Below are 22,967 nucleotides of genomic sequence, written 5' to 3' on the forward strand. Positions count from 1 at the left end.
TACAAAGAGTAACTGATTTGGAAAAAGTAGCTTATTTACTGTTGTAAAAATACACTTAGTAAAAAGGCTCTTAATTTCAAGAATTAATATAATAATTATATTAATTACTAATAATTACTTTTCAATTATTAATGAAAATGTTTTCAATAACAAACTCAAATCTATTACTTCAATTAATTTACCCTACATTGCTGGGACATTTTGCCACTTACCCTTTTTGCTCAAATATAACCATCACAAAGAAGATGGTTTGCAAAAATGTTATAAAAAGAAACTCCAAAAATAGCATGTTTGTTTCACAAAAACCAGCCCAACAAGAAAGATGTTTTATTTCAATAATTCAGAAATAAAATACAAATAAAAAGAAAATGCAACCATTCAAAACATCCATACAAATACAGCACATCTTAGCTTTCATTTCAGTGCATGGATTTCATAGTCAGCCCTTCATTATATCTGCCATCTGCACAGGTGTAATTTAAAGTCTGATCGGACCGTCTCAAAACCTCTCCAGCATAACCATGGCTAAAAACAAGGGCTGGACAAATTTACTTTGCTGGAACATTTCAAATGATAGCCGTTCTACAAAAATGTTACCTTCACAAAAAAAGATGTGTTTGCAAAAATGTTACAAAAAGGAACCTATTTGAATAATTAGCAACAAATTGTTATAAAAATAAGCACATGCAATATTCTTCCTTTCAATAATTACGACATAATGTAATATAATAATGTAATCATTTACTAATAATGTATATTTCATTAATTCATAAAATTGTTTCAATAATCTATTTGAATTTATTACTTCAGAAAATAAAAGTACAAGTAAAAAAAATACCCCCCTAAAAAAATAGATAACATCTTTGCTTTCACTTCATCACATGGATTTCACAGCCAGCAGTTCATTATAACTGCTTTCTGCACAGGTGCAAATATAAAGTCCACAACACCATCTCAAAACTGTTCCAGCTTAATCATAACCAGTGGTTAAAAACTAAGGCTCTGCAAATGTACTCTGCTTTGCTGCAACCTTTTAAATCTTACCCTTTTCACTGAAAAGTCACATTCACAAAAAGATTGGTTGGAAAAATGGTGTAAAAAAATGTTTTGAAAAAAACCCCTGTTCTTTCACAAAAATTGGCCTAATGAAAACAGTTTTTCTCTTCAATGATTAATACATCATTGTAAAATGTAATACTTATAATGATACTAAAAATAGAAATTGTAATATTCAATAAACAATATTTCAATAATTATTAAAACTTTAAATTATCTATTCACATCCATCAAATCAGAAACAAAAAGTACTACTAAAAAGGAAATGCACCTTTGAAAAACATCCATAGGATATCTTTGCTTTCACTTCCTCAGGGATTTCGCTGCCAACTTTTGTTATAAATGGTCTCTGCAAAGTTGCCAATTTAAAGTCCCACTGAACCCTCTCAAAACATTTCAGTATAATCATAATCGTTGTTTAAAAACTATGGTTCAACAAATTTACTCTGCTTTGCTGGAACATTTTGAATTTCACCCTTTTTGCTAAAAGGTCACATCACAAAAATGTGTTTTTCGCAAAAAAAATTATAAAAAGAAACCATTTTGAAAAAATAGAAAAATTATTTCCCAAAAATCAGCCTAGCAAAAACATTTTTCTTTTCAATAATTAGTACACAATTGTAATATTTAAGATTAATAATTACACCAAAAATAAAAAATACTAACATTTAATAAACAATGTTTAAATGATTAATGAAAATGTTTCAATAATCTTTTCACCTCTATCATTTCAAGAAAACAGTGCAAATACAAAGAAAATTCACCCTTTAAAAATATCTATGCAAATACAGATTATCGTAGTTTTCACTTCATAACAGGGATTTTACAGCCAGCCCATCATCACATCTGTCTTAGGCACAATTGCCAATTTGAGGTCCCAATGGACCCTCTCAAAACCTTTCCAGCATAATCATAGACAGAGGTTAAAATCTAGGGCTGGACAAATGTACTTTGTTTTGGTGAAACAATTCAAATCTTACCTTTTTTTTAAAAAAAAAGCCACCCTCACAAACATTTCTTTGCAAAAGTGTTACAAAGAGGAACTGATTTGGACAATGTAGCTTATTTCCTCTTACAAAAACATGTCTAGTAAAAAGGCTCTTCTTTTCAAGAATTAATATGATAATTATATTAATTATTAATAATTAATCTTTCAATAATTAGTAAAGAAAATGTCAATAATATACTAAATCTATCACTTCAAAAACCAAACGTGCAAGGAAAAGAAAAAGACAAACTTATAAAACATTCTTCAAATACAGAACATTTTAGCTGTTGCTACCTCACAGGTATTTCACAGCCAGCTCTTTCACAACTACATTCTGCACAGTTGGCAATTGGAAGTCCCACTGGATCCTCTCAAACATTTGCCAGCATAATCATAACCAGTGGTTAAAAACTAGAGCTCAACTAATTTACCCTACTTTGCTGGGACATTTTGACACTTACCCTTTTTGCTCATATATAACCATCACAAAGAAGATGGTTTGCAAAAATGTTATAAAAAGAAACTCCAAAAATAGGATGTTCGTTTCACAAAAATCAGCCTAACAACAAAAAAATGTATTTCAATAATAAAGAAAAATGTACAAATAAAAAGAAAATGCAACTGTTCAAAACTTCCATACAGATACAGCACATCTTAGTTTTCATTTCAGTGCATGGATTTCACTGTCAGCCCTTCATTATATCTGACTTCTGCACAGGTGCAATTTAAAGTCCGACTGAACCCTCCCAAAACCTTTCCAGCATAGCCATGGATGGGGTTAAAAAGTAGGGCTGGACAAATTTACTTTGCTGGAACATTTCACATTTTACCCTTTCTACAAAAAAGTTACCTTCACAAAAAAAGATGTGTTTGCAAATATGTTACAAAAAGGAACCTATTTGAATAATTAGCTACATACTGTTATAAAAATAACCACATAAAACATTAGTTTTCCAATAGTTACTACATAATGTAATATAATAATGTCATCATTTACTAATAATGAATATTTCATTCATTAATAAAATAATTTCAATAATCTATTTGAATCTATTACTTCAGAAAATAAAAGAACAAGTAAAAAGAAATTCCTTCTTCAAAAAAATAGATAACACCTTTGCTTTCACTTCATCAAATGGATTTCACAGCCAGCTTTTCATTATAACTGCTTTCTGCACAGTTGAAAATGTAAGTCCCTTGAAACACAAAAATGTTCCAGTTTAATCATAACCAGTGGTTAAAAAGTAAGGCTCAGCAAAATTACTCTGCTTTGCTGCAGCATTTTGAATCGTACCCTTTTCACTGAAAAGTCAGCTTCACAAAAAGCTTAAAAAATGTTGTAAAAAAACGATTTGAAAAAAAAACATTTCTTTCACATAAATTGGCCTAATAAAAACAGTTTTTCTCTTCAATGTTTAATAATACACCATTGTGAAATGTAATACTTATAATGATGTAAAAATAGAAATTGTAATATTTAATAAATAATATTTCAATAATTATTAAAACTTGAAATTATCTATTCACCTCCATCAAATCAGAAACAAAAAGTACTACTAAAAAGGAAATGCACCTTTGAAAACCATCCATAGGATATCTTTGCTTTCACTTCCTCACAGGGATTTCGCAGCCAACTTTAATTATAAAAGCTCTGCGCAAAGTTGCCAATTTAAAGTCCCACTGAACCCTCTCAAAACATTTTCAGCATAATCATAACCAATGGTTAAAAACTATGGCTCGACAAATTTACTCTGCTTTGCTGGAACATTTAGTTTGAATTTCACCCTTTTTGCTAAAAGGTCACCATCACAAAAATGTGTTTTCTGCAAAAATCTTATCAAAAGAAACTGATTTTAAAAAATAGACATTTTCTTTCACATAAATCAGGCTAGTAAAAAAGGTATTTCTTTTCAATAATTAGTAAATAATTGTAATATTTAAGATGAATAATTACACTAAAAATAAAAAATCCTAACATTTAATAAACAATGTTTAAATCATTAGTGAAAATGTTTCAACAATCTTTTTATCTCTATCACTTCAAGAAAATAGTGCAAATACAAAGAAAATTCACCCTTTAAAAATATCTATGCAAATACATATTATCTTAGTTTTCACTGCATGACAGGGATTTCACAGCCCATCATCACATCTGTCTCATGCACAATTGCCAATTTGAGGTCCAATGGACCCTCTCAAAACCTTTACAGCATAATCATAGACAGAGGTTAAAATCTAGGGCTGGGCAAATGTACTTTGTGTTGGTGAAACAGTTCAGATCTTTTTAAAAAGCCACCCTCACAAAAAAAATGTTTTGCAAAAGTGTTACAAAGAGGAACTGATTTGGACAAAGTAGTTTATTTACTCTTACAAAAACACGTCTAGTAAAAAGGCTCTTCTTTTCAATAATTAATATGATAATTATATTAATTACTAATAATTAATCTTTCAATAATTAGTAAAGAAATGTTCAATAATATACTCAAATCTATCACTTCAAAAACCAAATGTGCAAGGAAAAGGAAAAGACAAACTTAAAAACATTCTGCACAGTTGGCAATTTGAAGTCCCACTGGATCCTCTCAAACATTTGCCAGCATATTCATAACCAGTGGTTAAAAACTAGAGCTCAACTAATTTACCCTACTTTGCTCGGACATTTTGACACTTACCCTTTTTGCTAAAATATACCCATCACGAAGAAGATGGTTTGCAAAAATGTTATAAAAAGAAACTCCAAAAATAGCATGTTTGTTTCACAAAAATCAACCTAACAACAAAGATGCTTTATTTCAATAATTCAGAAAAAAGTACAAATAAAAAGAAAATGCAACCGTTCAAAACATCCATACAAATACAGCACATCTTAGCTTTAATATCTGTACATGGATTTCACAGTCAGCCCTTCATCATAACTGCCTTCTGCACAGGTGCAATTTAAAGTCCGACTGGACCCACTCAAAAACTTTCCAGCATAAACATGGCTGGGGTCGAAAGGTAGGGCTGGACAAATTTACTTTGCTGGAACATTTCACATTTTAGCCTTTCAACAAAAAAGTTACCTTCACAAAAAAAGATTTGTTTGCAACAATGTAACAAAAAGGAACCTATTTGAATAATTTGCAACATACTGTTATAAAAATAAGCACATAAACCATTCTTCTTTTCAATAATGACTACATAAGGTAATATAATAATGTAATCATTTACTAATTATGAATATTTCATTCATTAATACAATAGTTTCAGTAATCTACTTGAATCTATTACTTCAAAAAATAAAAGTGCAAGTAAAAAAAATACCCCTTTAAAATAAAAAAAGATAACATCTTTGCTTTCACTTCATCACATTGATTTCACAGCCAGCTTTTCATTATAACTGCTTTCTGCACAGTTGCAAATTTAAAGTTCACTAGATCATCTTAAAACAGTTCCAGCTTAATCATAACCAGTGGTTAAAAATGAGGGCTCAGCAAATTTACTCTGCTTTGCTGGAACATTTTGAATCTTATCATTTTCACTGAAAAGTCACCTTCACAAAAAGATTGTTTGCAGAAATGTTGTAAAAAGAAACTGATTTGAAAAAAAAGCCTTTCTTTCACAAAAATCGGCCTAATCAAAACTGTTTTTCTCTTCAATGATGAATACATAATTGTAAAATGTAATACTAATAATATTGCTAAAAATAGAAATTGTAGTATTTAATAAATAATATTTCAATCATTAATTAAAACTTTCAATTATCTATTCCCCTCCAACAAATCACAAAAAATGTACTACTAAAAAGGAAATGCACCTTAGAAAAACATTGATAAAAATATACGGGTCAATTAATAGATTTCAGCGCAGAAATAGCGCACACGCCTGGGGCAGAGAGGGAGCGTGTGTCACGCATGCTCCAGGCGCAGCACCAAACAGCATTTTGGCGCACCGTGTATTCATGGATTTCCCGAACCATTTGCAGCCGTGTTGCAGGGAAAATTCAGCAGCGCCAGTAATGCCCCCAGTAACGCCCCTTGCGCCAGAAAAAGCCATAGAAATCCCCAATATGGCGCAAATGGCTCCAAATGGTGACATCCCCCCGACACCGTAATCGCGTAAAAAACTGCGTATCCCGCTCGCAGCATCCAAAACGCGTGAAAATATACTCACGCACCCCCTTGTATACGCATACCCCGCTCAGGCCAGCCAAAACGCGGGAAAATCTCCATGCACACCCCCTTGAATACGCGTACCCCGCTTGCGCCAGCCAAAACACGTTAAAATCTCCCCGCGCACCCCCTTGAATACGCGTACCATACTCGTGCCTCCCAAATCACGTGAAAAAGGCCTACTTTAACCCTGCGAATACACGTACCCCGCTCGGCCAGCCAAATTGTGTGAAAATCAACTCACGCACCCCCTTGAATATGCATACCCCGCTCGTGCCAGCCAAATCGCGTGGAAAAGGCTGCACGTGTGGTGACAGGTGTTGGGGGGACCCCCTGTGGTGTGGGCTGCCTACAGGGCATGGCCATGGGTATAGGGAGGCCCCCTGTGGTTTGGGCTGCCTACGGGGCATGGGCATGGGTGTTGGGTGGTCCCCTGTGGCGTGGGCTACCTGCGGGGCATGGTCACGGGTGATGGGCTGCCTGCAGGCATGGTCCTGGGTGATGGGTGGACCCCTGTGGCGTGGGTTGCCTGTGGGGCATGGTCAGGGGTGTTGGGTGGTTCCCTGTGGCGTGGGCTGCCTGTGGGGCATGGTCAGGGGTGATGGTCTGCCTGCAGGGCATGGACACAGGTGTTGGGTGGTCCCCTGTGGCTTGGGCTACCTGCGGGGCATGGTCATGGATGATGGGCTGCCTGTGGGGCATGGTCACGGGTAATGGGTTGACCCCTGTGGCATTGGCTGCCTGCGGGGCATGGTCAGGGGTGATGGGTGGACCCCTGTGGCGTGGGCTGCCTGTGGAGCATGGTCAGGGGTGATAGGGGGGCCCCTGTGGCATGGGCTGCCTGTGGGGCATGGTCAGGGGTGTTGGGAGGTCCCCTGTGGCATGGGCTGCCTGTGGGGCATGGTCAGGGGTGTTGTGTGGTCCCGTGTGGCATGGGCTGCCTGCGGGGCATGGTCTGGGGTTTTGGGTGGTCCCCTGTGCCGTCGGTTGCCTGTGGAGCATGGTCAGGGATGATGGGGGACCCCTGTGGCATGGGCTGCCTGTGGGGCATGGTCAGGGGTGTTGGGAGGTCCCCTGTGGCATGGGCTGCCTGTGGGGCATGGTCAGGGGTGTTGGGCTGCCTGCAGGGCATGGCCATGGATGTATAGGGATCCGCTGTGGTGAGGGATGTCTGCGGGGCATGGTCAGGGGTATTGGGTGGTCCCCTGTGGTGTGGGCTGCATGCGGGGCATGGTCATGGGTGATGGGCTGACTGCGGGGCATGGTCATGGGTGATGGGTGGACCCCTGTGGCGTGGGCTGCCTGTGGGGCATGGTCAGGGGTGATGGGGGGACCCCTGTGGCATGGGCTGCCGGCGGTGCATGGTCAGGGGTGTTGGGAGGTCCCCTGTGGCATGGGCTGCCTGTGGGGCATGGTCAGGGGTGTTGGGCTGCCTGCAGGGCATGGCCATGGGTGTATAGGGATCCGCTGTAGTGTGGGATGCCTGCGGGGCATGGTCAGGTGTATTGGGTGGTCCCCTGTGGTGTGGGCTGCATGCGGGGCATGGTCACGGGTGATGGGTGGACCCCTGTGGCGTGGCCTGCCTGCGGGGCATGGTCAGGGGTGATGGGTGGACCCCTGTGGTGTGGGCTGCCTGCAGGGCATGGTTAGGGGTTTTGGGTGGTCCCCTGTGCCATGGGCTGCCTGCGAGCCATGGCCATGGGTTTAGGGGGAGGCAGCCCATCACCCGTGACCATGCACCGCAGGCAGACCATGCCACAGGGGACCACCCATCACCCGTGACCATGCCCTGTAGGCAGCCCACGCCACAAGGGACCACCAAACACCCCTGACCATGCCCCTCAGGCAGCCCATAACATGGGGGACCCCCCAACACCCCTGACCATGCCCCACAGACAGCCCATCACCCGTGACCATGCCCCGCAGGCACCCCACGTCACAGGGGTCCACCCATCACCCGTGACCATGCCCCGCAGGCAGCCCATCACCTCTGACCATGCCCGCAGGCAGCCCACGTCACAGGGAACCACCCATCACCCGTGACCATGTCCCACAGGCAGCCCATCACCCGTGACCATGCCCCGCAGGCAGCCCACGCCACAGGGGACCACCCAACACCCCTCACCATGCCCCGCAGGCAGCCCACACCACAGGGGACCCCCCAACACCCCTGACCATGCCCCGCAGGCAGCCCACGCCACAGAGGACCACCGGAAACCCCTGACCATGCCCCGCAGGCAACCCATGCCACAGGGGACAACCCAACACCCCTGACCATGCGCTGCAGGCAGCCCATCACCCGTGACCATTCCCCGCAGGCAGACCATGCCACACGGGACCACCCATCACCCGTGACCATGTCCCGCAGGCAGCCAACATGGCACCATACACCGCATTGCAGGCCCTGACTCTTGACCCCCACCAGTGACAGGCACCTGCAAGCAGGCCCCAACTCCTGACCCCCACTAGTGACGGGCACCGGCAAGCAGGCCTGACTCCTGTCCCCCAACCAACACATTGTCACAACATACATTCATGTAGCAAATGTCCACCCAAATGCCACCCCACTCTGCCCCCCCACAGTGCAACTCCACACCCATCCATTGTCCCCACTTCCCAGTACAGGCCCCAGGGCATGTCATTCACTGAAGCGCACATGCATGCACCCAAAGACATGCCCAACATGGCCACACAGCAGTGACACATGACTGAGGCAATGACGGCTGACACATGCACCAAACAAATGAGAGCAGACAACAGAAATATATGACTGCATGGAAATGTATCAATACAAATGAAAATGACCAAAGGAAAAGCAAACATGACAATGAAAAAGAAATGAATGTAAATTTAAATGACATGCAAAATCCAACAAACAGAACATGAAATCCAAAAAAGTGCTAATCCTTAAACTGGTCCTTGTCCAAAGTCAAATAATCCACATCCAAACGGTAAACCAAAAAAAACCATTCCTCCATGTGTGAAAACAATAACCCAAAATCCACAATACTCCAACTATATACACGGAAAGTTTGAAGGGTCTATAAAAATACAACTATATACAAAAAGTGGAGCAATGTCCATGGACTTCAAAGAAAAAAGAAAAAGAAAGGAAATCTAACCCTAAAGAACTATTTACAATGGCGGCGGGCTAGTCCTACGGCTCACCGTTCTTACCAAGAGTTTTGGCCAGGGCATCATCGAACTCTGTGTCTATGGCGCGGAGGCGGGTCTGTGCTCTATCCTCGAGGGCTCTCAGGGACACTGCCATGTTCTCCACCAACTCCCTGCGAGTCTCCTCGAGGAACTCAGCCCGCCTTTCTGCCCGCTGCATGGAGTTCTCCGCCCTGACCATGGTGAGCCGTGCCCTCTCTGCCCGCCGCCGCTCTGCATCTATCTGCTGGCCCATCGTCTGCCACACGGAAGACACACTTTGTCCAGGGTCCTCCTGCCCTTCGACCGTTGCCTGCCCCTGTGATGTACTTGGCCCCGAGTCCTGGCGCCTCCAACATTGAGCCAGCTACTGCCTATTAGCCACCTTCCTGTGCCACCACGACTGCCTCTGGGAAGATGGCAACCCCCGGGGCCATCGTGCACGTGCCCTGCTCGAAGGTGCCTGCACAACCTCCATTGCCAGGGGTCCTGTTGCTGGGGTGACCACCTCTGCTGATCCTCCGACCCCCGACTGTGGCAGGGATGGGATCTCCACCAACCTGGCCGTGGTGGATTTGGCAGGTCCACAGGGGGCCCTGGTGGCATCTGGGCCGGAAGACGGCATGGAGGATGACTGGCGCATAGTGGGTGAAGAGGAGGAGGCGGTCGCAAAACCACTCAGCACATGGAGGAAACCCCTGACAATGAGCCGTCCTAGCCAGTTCATGATGGCACACCCCTGTTCGTGATGAAGTGCGTGCTCCTGCCAGGAATCACACACATCATCACGAATGAAGCGTGTCCGCATAGCAATACCGACTAGGACGGGCTCAACCCTGTCACGGATTGCCACGTCTGCAGTTAGAGGAATGTCTGGTGTCATGGACTGCTCCCCTACTTGTGAACGGGCCTGGGCTGAGGCATGCGTGCCAGTGCACGATGATGCAGTCTCAGTTTCAGGGACATGATTAGGCACAGGCCCCTGCGCTGTGACCTGTGCTGCCTCCTGCACCTGGACTGCACCACTTGCACCGGTGGCATCACCCCCTGCAGGCCCCATGTGTGGGCCTGATGCGGCCTCCTCCTCAACCACCACTGACATAGATGCCTCCACACCGTCTTCCGCACTGTCCTGCCCCTGTAGGGGCTCACCTGCCACTTCTGCTGCCGAGGAGCCCGCGTCCAACCAGCTGCCGCCGTAGTGGTGGATGCGGCACCAGTCCCCTCGCTCCCGGAAGATGACTTGTCCTAGGAGGGTGTCTGGGCCTTGCATCTCCGGCTGGTGGGGGCATCCCCTGTAGATAGGGAGACATTGAACACCAGCATCAGGATACTGTATAATGGTCTGCTAGACACAAAGCAAATGCACATGAGTGGCACTGTCAAACGTCACTACCAACATCAACGTCCACAACACACAGGTCAGTGCAAGAAACACACACGCACAAACAAGCATGGCACGTGCAACAGACATTTACATCCATGTCCAAGGCACTGTTGGAACATCAGAAGGGGGGGCTGAACGTCACATGTATCATGGGACATGCCGATCACATGCACACACACCACCGGACAGTCATGCATCTCGCCATGTCTACCTCCTGTCACAGAGCACACATAGGCAACTGTGCCGCGTCAGTCAATCAGTCATTGAGATGGCCATGTGTCATGCATCCATGGCGATTCCCAGTCACACACACAGCCCTCAGACACATGCACATGTACACTGTGCACATCCATGAAGGTGACATAAGCATCCATGTATCACACCACAAACATGGGCAAGTACACACACATGCATTGAAACACAGACACCATTGATGTGGAACACGCTTGACTGGACTCACATGCAGCACCATCACGTCCCTGCACACAGACATCCATACATGGGGCATGCCAGACATACAGTCGAGGGTCACACTCCTGCCACACCTCAACATGCAGTATGCTGGACAAGAACACATGCACACTTACCACTCGACTCCAGACTGGTCAGCAAATCGAGGACGTGGTGGTGAAGCACTGGGTTTGTGCACTCTAGGACCCGCATCTTAATGTTGCTTAACCGGTCCCGTAGCCCCACTTCTCCACGAGCCTCAACGAGGCGCCAGGCCTTGCTGTGGGTCCTGGACCTGAAGTCCTCCCAGCGCTTCCGGACACGTTGGTAGTCGCAGGATGCCACCCCCACCTCATTGATGGCATCCACAATGTCCGACCAGATCCTCCTCCGTCCTTCCTTGTCGAGAAGAGGGCATCATAATGCCCCCCAGGACTTGCTCCATCAGGATGTCAACTTCATTGGCACTGAAGCTGGCAGCCATATGCCTCTCTGACTGGGGGTTGCCACTAGCCTCAGATGTTGCTAGGTCCGACATGGCAACCCCCGAGGCAGGTGTGGGTGGGCAACTGGGTCCGGGGGCTGGGCTGTGGAGCGATGGTATAGCAGTCGGGAGTATTCTGTATCAGCAGAGGTGGTCGCAGCAAGAGGACCTCTGGCAATGTCTTCTGTGCAGGCACCAAATAGCAAGGCTGGCTGGCAGCAGCAGATGGCTCGTAGGAGGCTGCTTGGGGCTTTGATTGGGCAGGTAAATGGCCTTCTGGGCAGGAGCGTGGTCTTCCGTGTGTAGTTGCATGGCCAGCTTGATGCAGAGTGACTCTGTGCGTGAAAAACAGCACTTTAGTGTGAAATTCGAGGAAAGGCCCGTAGCGCGTAAGCTCGGAAGTGAAATGACATGCACGGGTGTTGCCTTCCGCACGGGTTAAAGGTCCCCGCGGGACAGCAGTTCGCTGTATGTGCTTTTCGTGGAGACCGACGCGTGTGTTTCTACAACTTGTGGGTTCAAACACGACATCGTCACAGGGCTTATAGTCCGTACTTCTTGTTTTGGCGGGGGAGTTGCCTATGCGCACACGTGCGTGTGTTTTTCTTTTTTCACACAAGGCAGACGGTGAGGTGCACACAATTATTCTTCCCACTGTGGATCCCCCTGTGTGTTGCATAACCCATTTTTGAGGTCAGAGTAGCCTGCGTGTTCCACGCGTATGCTTTTGTTTGTGTCCCTGGGTGCCACGGCATACTGCGGGAGGTTTATTCATGGGCTACCGGGGGTTGCGTGCATGTTTTATTTGTTTACTTGGGGTGCCTGAGCGTTGCGTGACCTGTCTTTATTCACCAGGGGTCACATACAGCCTACCATCTACCATCACGTACCCTGCCCCCTTAACCCCAATTGCCCAGGACAATTGTTGTGTGCACCTCCCATTGGCAATAGTACATCTGTGCCATGGTTGGGAGGCCACCAAAAGGGAAGGGTGGCAAAGTTGGGGGACCTCCCAGAGCTGGGCGTGGTGGGGCACGTGGCCGGGGTGTCCAGGGAGTCCAGGGAGGCCAAGGGGGACATTGTCAGGCTGTTCCACAGGGCCAGGATGTCCAGCCACATGCTGGAACAGCCATGCCACCACCCCCAGCACCTCAGGAAGATGCTGCTGATGCAGACATCCCGGCGCACATCTGACCCCACAGCCAGTGTCATCTGCTGGCACGGGCCACCAGGTAGTGGAAGCTGCAGGTGCAGCTGTAGCATCCACCAGCCATGCTTGTGGTCAGCCAGCGCAGGCTGCCTTGGCACAGGAGGACTGCCAGGCAGAATTTCAGCTGAGGAAAGCCAAGCCACATGTGCCTAAGGAAGCTGTGACCAAGGCACATGTATTTGGGGCAGTGGTGGCATCTGCTGCCCAGAGCAGCCAGGTGGTGGGAGCTGCAGGGCTAGATGCGGCCAACACCACCCCGGCTGTGAGTCTGCCAGCCAGGACTGTGTTGGTCACAGCCCTTGGCACTGAGGCAGTTGTGCTGCTGGGTCCAGCAGCCAATTACACAATCCAGGCCTTCAGTCCTCATGCCAATTACTACTCACATTGGCCAGTCCACCATTGCCACTGCCCCTACTGACCATAGCGGCATTAGCCACTCAGGGTCCGCACAACCGGCCAAGAGGAGGAAGTGTACATCTGTGTAAGAGGCTGGGACCCCAGACACGGCTCTGGTCTCCAGCACGGCAAGGAAGAAGCATTTCAATAAGCACGAACTGGACTTCCTTGTGGACTACGTGTCGGAACACGACTGCGATATGCTGGTGGACTCAGGTTGCCATACTATGCCTGCCTAGTGTCAGGTCCACAGGCAGTTAATTGCGGAAAGTGTCAGTGCCATGGGATATGAGAGGCGCACAGCTCAGGATTGCTACACGCGTTGGACTGACCTCTGACGCTGTGCAAAACAAAAGCGGGACTGTAATTACTCCCTGACTCTGGTGACTGGCAGTGGGCCACCACCAGGGGAGGATGAACAAAATCCGCACGTGGAAATCGCTGCGAAGTTCATCGATCGGGGCCTTATCCAGGGAGTGGGGGAGATGCCGGATTATGATGCAACGTCCGGTGAGTGTTGATGCTTGTGTGTCGAGCCCATGTGTGTGTTGCTTGTGTGATGTGTTGTGATTGACTGCCAGTTCAGGCTATGTATTCATGAGTGCCATGTGTGACACATGCAATGCTTGATTGATGCTAATTTAAAGTCCCACTGAACCCTCTCAAAACATTTTCAGCATAATCATAACCAATGGTAAAAAACTATGGCTCGACAAATTTACTCTGCTTTGCTGGAACATTTTGTTTCAATTTTACCCTTTTTGCTAAAAGGTCACCATCACAAAAATGTGTTTTCTGCAAAAGTCTTATCAAAAGAAACTGATTTTAAAAAATAGACATTTTCTTTCACATAAATCAGCCTAGTAAAAAAGGTTTTTCTTTTCAATAATTAGTAAATAATTGTAATATTTAAGATTAATAATGACACTATATATAAAATGCCTAACATTTAATAAACCATTTTTTAAAATAATTAATAAAAATGTTTCAACAATCTTTTCACCTCTATCACTTCAAGAAAACAGTACAAATACAAAGAAAATTCACCCTTTAAAAATATCTATGCAAATACAGAACATTTTAGTTTTCACTTTAGCACAGGGATTTCACAGTCAGCCCATCATCATATCTGTCTTCTGCACAATTTCCAATTTAAAGTCCCAATGGACCCTCTCAAAATCTTTCCAGCATAATCATAGCCAGAGGTTAAAATCTAGTGCTGGACAAATGTACTTTGTGAAACAGTTCAATTGTACCCTTTCTACAAAAAAGGCACCCTCACAAAAAACATGTTTTGCAATAATGTTAAAAAAAGCAACTGGTTTGAAATAAAGTAGCTTATTTACTCTTACAAAAACATGGCTAATAAAATGGCTCTTCTTTTCAAGAATTAATATAATAATAGTATTAATGACTAATAATGAATATTTCTATAATTAATTAAAAAAACAATAATATTCTCAAATCTATTACTTCAAAACACAAATGTGCACGGAAAAGGCAAACTTATTAAAAAATTCATCAGATACAGGACAGCTTAGCTGTTGCTTCCTCGCAGGTATTTCACAGCCAGCTCTTCATTATAACTACATTTTGCACAGTTGTCAATTTGAAGTCCCACTGGATCCTCTCAAACATTTTCAGCATAATCATAACTAGTAGTTAAACACTAGTGCTAGAAAAATGTGCTCTTTTTTGCCGGGAAATGTTGAATATTAACCGTTTTGCCAAAATGTCACCATAGAGAAAAAAGATTTTTTGAAAAAAGTTATAAAATGGAACCAATTTGAAAAAAATAGAAATTCTCTTTTACAAGAATGAGTCTAATAATCTTCTAATAAAGAAGGTTTTTCTTTTCAATAATGAATACAATATTTAAATATTTAATAATAACGACACTAATAATACACATTTAAAAATATAATAATTCATATTTCAACAATTAATAAGACATGTTTCAATAATCTACTCAGTTCTACTACTTCAGGAAAAAAGTACGAGTGAAAAGAAAATGCACCCTTCCACAAGATATATATACAACATCCTTGCTTTCACTTCTTCGCAGGGATTTCACAGTCATTTCTTCATTATAACTGCTTCCTGTACAGTTTCCAATTGTTTGTCCCACTTTAACCATAACCAAAGGTAAAAACAAGTAGGGCTGAACAAAGAAATAACCCTTTCCCAATTCTGCCCTATCCAACCCTAGTGTATTTTCAGACTCTCCTCCTCCTCCCTCAGAATGTGGCACCTTCGATGAGTTACATCTTACACTGCTCCAGTAAGTGGAAAGTGGGTCCATTCTACCTGTGTGGGTGACGGCTGACAGGTCACATAACTCTTCAAAATGTGCTATTTCAATGGTCAAGAGAACATTATTTTTCTTATACTTAACCAACATGTCTCCATTACCCTCAGATTTAATTAATAAAAACGTTGTATGTAATGACATCGATAACTCCTATATGAGACTGCAAGGGTAGATAGTGTGGAAATATTTACAGCTGACCCTGGAATATGAATCTGGTAGACCATAAAGTGGGGTAAATCTAGTGGCAGCCCCACCAACTGAATTACATTGAAGAAGCTCAAACCATTGAAGTCGTAATTCAATCTTTCATTGTGCAGTACTTTACATTATAAGAATCTCTTCAGCAGAATGGCCCCTGCTTTAAAACATCATTTAATCATAGAGGCATAGAGGCATAGAGGCATAGATGCTATTTCAATGCATTTCAGAAATACATCTTTCATCAGGGGAAATACCTATAAGTAATCATACATTATTATTAGAATACAATCAAATGATGTGGTATGTTGCAAATATTTAACAGAATGTCCTCAAATCATTCCTGCCTCAAATGCGGCCTTTAGAAAAAATGAAAGAAATGGAAAATATAGGATACCATTATAAAATACTTTAACATTACAAAAAATAGACAACCAATAAAAACATCAGTATAAAAAAATAGAAAATATCATACTTGACACAATTAGTATATGCTCGTTACAACAGGTTATTTGAATAAAAGGCTGAAGCTCTTTCTTATGCTAAAAATACCAAAAAGGTAATATGTAATTGAAGTGTCTGTAAACTCAAAAACATAAAATATATCAACAAAAAAGGGTTTCCTAAATGACACATATAATTCTCCACTTACCAATATCTAAGTGTAGTGTGTAAATGGTCTCTCAGGACATGCTACTGCAAAGACTTAAAGCTGTATATAAAGTTAAGGAATTAAATGTACATGACAATTACCCATTAATGTTGTATGACAATTGCATGCCATTTCCTTGATTTAAATATAACACACTAAAACTTACTACCGGACTCAGTGTCTTTTTTGGTATGCATCTGATGAATTAATGTGAGATGTTTTATTCACATACCGGTTTTTATGACTTATTTCTGGACCCAATTGGAAATTAATAAAGAAACTGGTATTTTAAGCAAAGAGGTGGGTCATGATGGTGAGAAGGGAAATATAAAAAGACACTCAGGTGGCCATCAGGCCATGGTTTATCCCGTTTATATCTAAGTGCATCATTCCACATCAATGAAAAGAGCTACACATTCATGTTGGCAGCTCAGTAAGGTTTCCTGAAAGATGTGTGCAAAGCATAAGAAACATGAAGGGTTGACCTTATATGAAAAGTACCATGTGACAATTCATCAGGTTGTAACAATACAAATGGAAAGAGATGCTCTTTGCTTTCCCTTCTATTTTCACAAGGCGCTGTGCATGAGTTGCAAATATCATGAAAATGGAAGAAGCTTGACGTATCCAGGTACATGTGGTATACAATTCAATGTTCTTGTTAGAGGGCAATATCCTTTTCTCTATAAGTGAACCAGAGATATTGATCACACCATTGCAAGGCGTGCAGGTGAGGGAAAGGGTGCGTTCAGTGTAAGAGGCAAGATGGCTGCAGGATGAAACAATCTGTAACAGCAGGGATCCCTGGAGCTCTGGACTAAAGAGCAGGAATGGATTCATAAAGAAAAACAGTTAATGAAATGCAGAAGAGGATCATTCCTAAGAAAAGGATAACTTAATCTATACATTCTTCTGCCTCAGTGTCTTACTGAATCTCCTCCCAGGCATATTCATTTTTACTCCCACTACCATCTCTTTATTTAATGACAAGCACTGGATGTCTCCTTCAAGCAAAAGGAAAATGTATAGTGAAATGAAGGAAGACAATCAACATCAAAAGGGTAGAGTTCAGACCTATATCTCCTGTAAATCCTGGATGGGTTCCTGATTTTCCAACTTAGAGTGGGAGGGGATGAAAAGGCACAGGAGGAATTTACAACATCAGCGGAGGTCCATTTGTGAAGTTGGAGGAGAGAGGTCAGAGAGGAGAAGGAGGACAGGGACAGAGGACAGGAACAGAAGGAGGGCAGGAACAGAGAGGTCCCCAGGAGAGAACACACCTTAGCCTGGTGATGAAGATTTTCAGAGTCTATTCAACCGGGACAGGTAGTGATAGGGCCACCACCTAAATACTCCAAGAAAAAGACAGATAAAAAGGCTAGCCAGGAGCCTTGGCACAGCATCTGGTGTGATTATCAAGTCATCCAAAGTAACAAAAGAACACTTACCCACCATCGGCCCAAGACAAAGGGCTCAGTAACATTCCTAGATAGTAGGGTCCCCATAAAGCGTAAGACTGTGGTATGATCATGCAAACAATCTTTGCCGGTACCTATTGACCACCGCACAGATGGCTCACAATTGGCAAGGGTCTAGCGACTATGGTCCAGGAGGGCTATAGCCTCTGGCCAAGAAAGACTTCAACCACAGGCCTAGATGGGCTACAGTAAACTAGTTCCACAGCTCAGGAGATGTCGATGCTCATGACCTTGAGAACTGTGGCTGAATTTGTATTGTTTCTTGTCCCTTTGATAGCATCCTTCAGATGAGGTCAGTCTGACCAGGAACTGTGTTGCACTAGACCTCTTTTGGGACCCAGGACCACAGTTGTAGCAATGGACTAGCCCCAGACTTTATGAACAATCATTATTGTTTTCTGATCACTCCCGAACCATCACTCTCTTTCCAGGAAATGTACATTCATATGGTTATCTTACTTCAACCCTTTCTTTGTTTTGTACAAAATAGTCACATTTTTGTTAACGCATATTTGATCATCACACATCATTCTATTGGCCTGTGGCAGGGATCATAGGGTGATTGGGTACATTAAGGCCTGTGAGCAGGCTGTGTCAGGGTTCTAGGTAGGCGGGGTACAAGATTTAGGTTGGGAGTGAGGACACGCAGGATTAATTGTGCTCAGACAGTTTCAGGGGTGTTTTGGAGCAAAAGAAACTGCATACCAAGTCACTTAACCTTTTAATCCAGAGATCTGCGGCAGTCTGTTCTCAAGATGGAGGATTGGGCATTAACCCAGGGCAAGATGGAGTTTCCCCTTGGTAACATTCCATAATGGAATGTAAAGGGCAGGTTGGAGGTGAACTCTTTTTTCCAACTGCGTTTCCTCAAAATGACCATAAGAAGCAGTCCAATTTTAAGATTGTTCCTATGAGGTCCGCCTTGGAAAAGAGATCAGGAGAAAAGTTGAAGAACAGCTGCAGCAACTATTTACCGGTGAGAGAACTGCAATTAGAGATATTGCTAAATGTTTATTTTTTTTTATATTTCTAATTTGCTTCTGTGACTGTGCACTACTGGCAAGAGATTAATGTTCTGATCTTCCTTTACCTTTGAACATTTTATTGAACAGTATAAAGGAAGCGAAGTCTGTGAGAAAGAGAAGAGTCGAGTATGAAAGGAGCAACACAGTTTTTATGATTAGGAAAGCTAAATAATTTAAATCCGCACTTGGTCTTGCTTTGAAAGGAAAAGACACATTCAGAAATGTGCAGGGAAATCATAGACAGCTTGCCGGTGAAATAAATACTTGTATTTTTAAATGAAATTAAAGTGAACTGCAATTATGCGCGTTCGCCACTAGATGGCGAAAGAAGCCACGGTTTGCACGAACAAGGCCGACATTTAGAATAGTTACCTTAAATAGAAAATAATGCAGAATCCTGCATAGTGGATAACTCCATGAAATTGAAGCGTTGTAGTCACTTTGGAGCTTGTTGCTCTTCTGAAGACTCCAGCAGGCATTTTCTTTGCCATTAGGGAGTTGTAGTTTTTTTGCTTTGATATTTTTTTCTGTAGTTCAAGAGATTAAAAGAACAGTTTAGCATTGCTAGTTTCAAACCTTTAAAGCCACTTTAAAAAGGCAGCACAATTAATGAAAGTGGAAGTTGAAGGACTGAGTAAGAAAACAATGTTGCAAAAAAGTTTGAAGAGATAAGAACACAGTTTTCATGAAGAAAAGCAAGGTTATGATGGTCGCAAATGCAAGATTAAGATAAATTCCATTAAAAAAATTGGACAGAAGGATGCAAGTAGGTTTTCAGTAACAGGAATAATAGGCGCACAGTGTCGATCCAGTGCAACCAGAGTTGAATTCAATTCTCTTGGCATAGGCAGAGTATACACAGGTAATTCAGAGCGGGATGAGAGAAACGTGGGGAGTTAAAAGTGCCTTGTAATAACTTTGCCTAATTCTTGCACAGGGAGCCCAGCAGCGAACCAGGAAGAGCTCTAGTGTGTTTTGTTATTTTAGCCAATTCCATTTCCCCCAGGCTGACCTGGGTCTTGCTGGAATTATAGAATCAGTAGGACACAGAACAGTCAGTGAGGAACTGTGGGGTTCAGCAGCTTCCACAGAGCAATAATGAAGAAGCACCAGACAGAATGAAAGGCCCAAGTTGATCTTTCTGTCCAAGCTACTATGGACCCCACATAGTTTTCACTGAGAGCGTTGGGTGAGATTCTGAGTGAGTTACGTCAAGAATTGAGAGCGGTCAGGAGCAATAATGTAGCTTTAAGTGAGAAGGTTGATAGTTTGGGTGGTCAGATGAAAGAGATGAGGGCCAAGGCAATTCCTTCACCATTAGACAAATTTGATGACCTTGAGCCTCCGGATTTAACTCAGGAGGAGGAGCAAGAGGAATTTCATTTACCCAAGTTATACACTGGCAGGGAATGTCACTATCCAATTCCTCTAGCTGTTCCTGAACGTTACCAGGGTGTCATGATGCCTACCCCTGGGGACCCAGACCAAGTCCAGCAACCCCAGAAGCAGGCATCAAGTTATTCCAAGCAAGCCCAACAACCCCTGCTAGGGGCTATTTGGGTGCAGTCCTGGCGTCTATGGCACCAGGCTCATATGGAGAGTCAGTCCTGGCACCATAGGCAACAGGCTCATAGATTAAAGCTTACCTGATGCAGTCCATGCTGCAAACTTACCTGATGCAGACCATGCTGCAAGAGCTCCAAGCCAAAAGAGGCTTGGAAGGGACTACTTTACCTAGGGACTATTTTTTACTCGGGTGGGGCTGGGGAGGAATACTTACCTGGGACTACTTTGGAGGGCTATTTAAACCACGCCCGAAGAGCAGCACACGCTTTGCGTTATTCTGCATCCAGCAGCGTAACGCTCACCGTGCCTGCAAGTCTGCATCCAGTCTTCTGCCATGCCCGCCTCGAGTCTGGAGCTCCTAGAAAAAGGGAGAAAGAAGGAGAAAAGGTTAGAACAAGAGCAATACCTTTGATCCTTACTTGCATTCCCGATCCATCGCGCCTTCGAGCTGGAAGAAAGAAGTTATTTAATGCGCGTTGCCTCACCTGCAGCAGCGCTGCGCTGAACTCACTGGCCTTCGCAGCATCTTCACATTACACCGCATCCTTCTGCATGTTCCTGCCGCACTCCGGCACCTAAGGGGAAGACAAGAACAGCAAGGTGAGCCAAGGGAATACACAGAGGCAATATTAGTTACCCCCCATAGACTTACCTGATTTTACCACCGCCTGAATAAGGGAAAAAGCAACAGGTTACATATTGACATTATTTTATCGAACTGTGTTGGATAATACAAATCCTTACCTGAATTTTACCGGTTGCCACGAGGAACTCTTCGCTAGGGTCAAGCTGCAACCTGCATGGAATCGGACAGAGTGAAAGTCTGACATTTGAACTCTTACGACCTACATACTTACGGCGTCTTGCCGGGAATCTCAGAGTCAATATTGTTCTGGAACTCACCAATTCCTTCGAGCCAGTGAAGCAACTGGTTATCTACGCGCCCCTGTGCTCAATGCAGGATGGAGAGCTCATCTTTCCAAACCATCAGGTGAGACTATAAGAGGGGGCATCAAAGGTGATCAGTGGGGAGAACAGCGGGAGTGGGGGGGTTAACGCTCAACTCCACGGGTGGTTAATTCCCTTTCTCCATTTGCAGAACAATATTCCTACGGGCCAAACAAACAAAGCTAGGTGGGCCAGTCCAGTCTGTCATCTCGGCCCTACGCTTCACAGTGGTGGAAGCCGCAGCTGTCCAGTTCAGACCGACGCGTCTGTGGGAGCCAGGTGAGGGTAACAGAACGCGAAGCCTACCCACAAATTCCCACCTGGGCATTATGGATACCTCAGAGACTGACCAATTGGCCCAATTACTAGGGGAACTGGGGGCTGAAGTGCATTCCGCTCGTCAAGAAACCAATGCTCTTAGGAGAGAACTGATTTTGTCAAAGGAGCAAACTGATGACCTTGCTAGGCAACTATTGCAAAGCCAGGCTGGACAAGCACCCCTACCTGGTTCCGGGGGAAATCCAGCTCCTGTGTTATCGAGTAACCCTGTGCAAATAAACCTACCAGGAAATATTCCATTAGCCCCACCCGAACGCTTTGCCAGAGATCCCAAATGGTTTGCCGTGTTTATGAACCAATACCGCTTGCACTTTTTATGCAGACCTGGAGCCTTCCCAAATGATCAAGCCAAGGTTGGCTTTGTATTGTCATATCTCAGCGGCAGTGCAGCTGATTGGTCAATTCCACTAGTTACTCTCAGGATGACCCAATTCTTCGGGATTTTCAGGGCTTTCAAATGAGCATGGAAAGACTATTTGCCCGGCACTCCCAAGGACAGGCCCTGGATAACTAACTTTTGTCCCTACGACAGGGTAACCAGGACCTTCTATCCTACATCGCGTTAATAGGTTGATAGTAGAAACTGGATGGCCTGAGGTAAAATGAATCACGTTATTTCATCGAAGGTTTCAAAGAGAACTCAAGGATGTCTTGGCTCAAGTCGTGAACCCACCTCAAGACTGCGCTGAATATATAGACTTAGTGGTCCAGTTAGATCACAGACTTAAGAACAGAAAGGCTGATCGAGCCAAGTTTGAGAATCGGGTGTTGGACAAAACCCACGCTAACCCCAAAGGAGCAGATGCTTCAGAACCCATGCAAATCGGAGGGGTTAAAGGACCCTTAACCCAGAAGGAAAGGGAAAGGAGACGACAAATGCAATTGTGTCTATATTGTGGAACTTCTGGGTATTTTCTACGGGATTGTCCTGTAAAACCACCCAAGAAGGTGGTAGGAGCTGCTGATAAAAGCCATATGGAGTCAGACTCGGGAAACAACCACGCCAGACAAGCGTAGAGGTCCGCTTGCCGAGCTTGAAGAAGGATACTCAGACCTCGCATTTCATCATACCAGTGGTCCTCGTAGATCCAAGGCAGCCATCGCGTATGCACGCAGTAAGGGCATACATTGATAACGGGGCCATAGGAAACTATGTGGACTACGAATTGGCTTCC

This window comes from Ambystoma mexicanum, chromosome 6p, assembly GCF_040938575.1.
Source record: "Ambystoma mexicanum isolate Mex_15411 chromosome 6p, UKY_AmexF1_1, whole genome shotgun sequence".
NCBI classification, from domain to species: Eukaryota; Metazoa; Chordata; class Amphibia; order Caudata; family Ambystomatidae; genus Ambystoma; species Ambystoma mexicanum.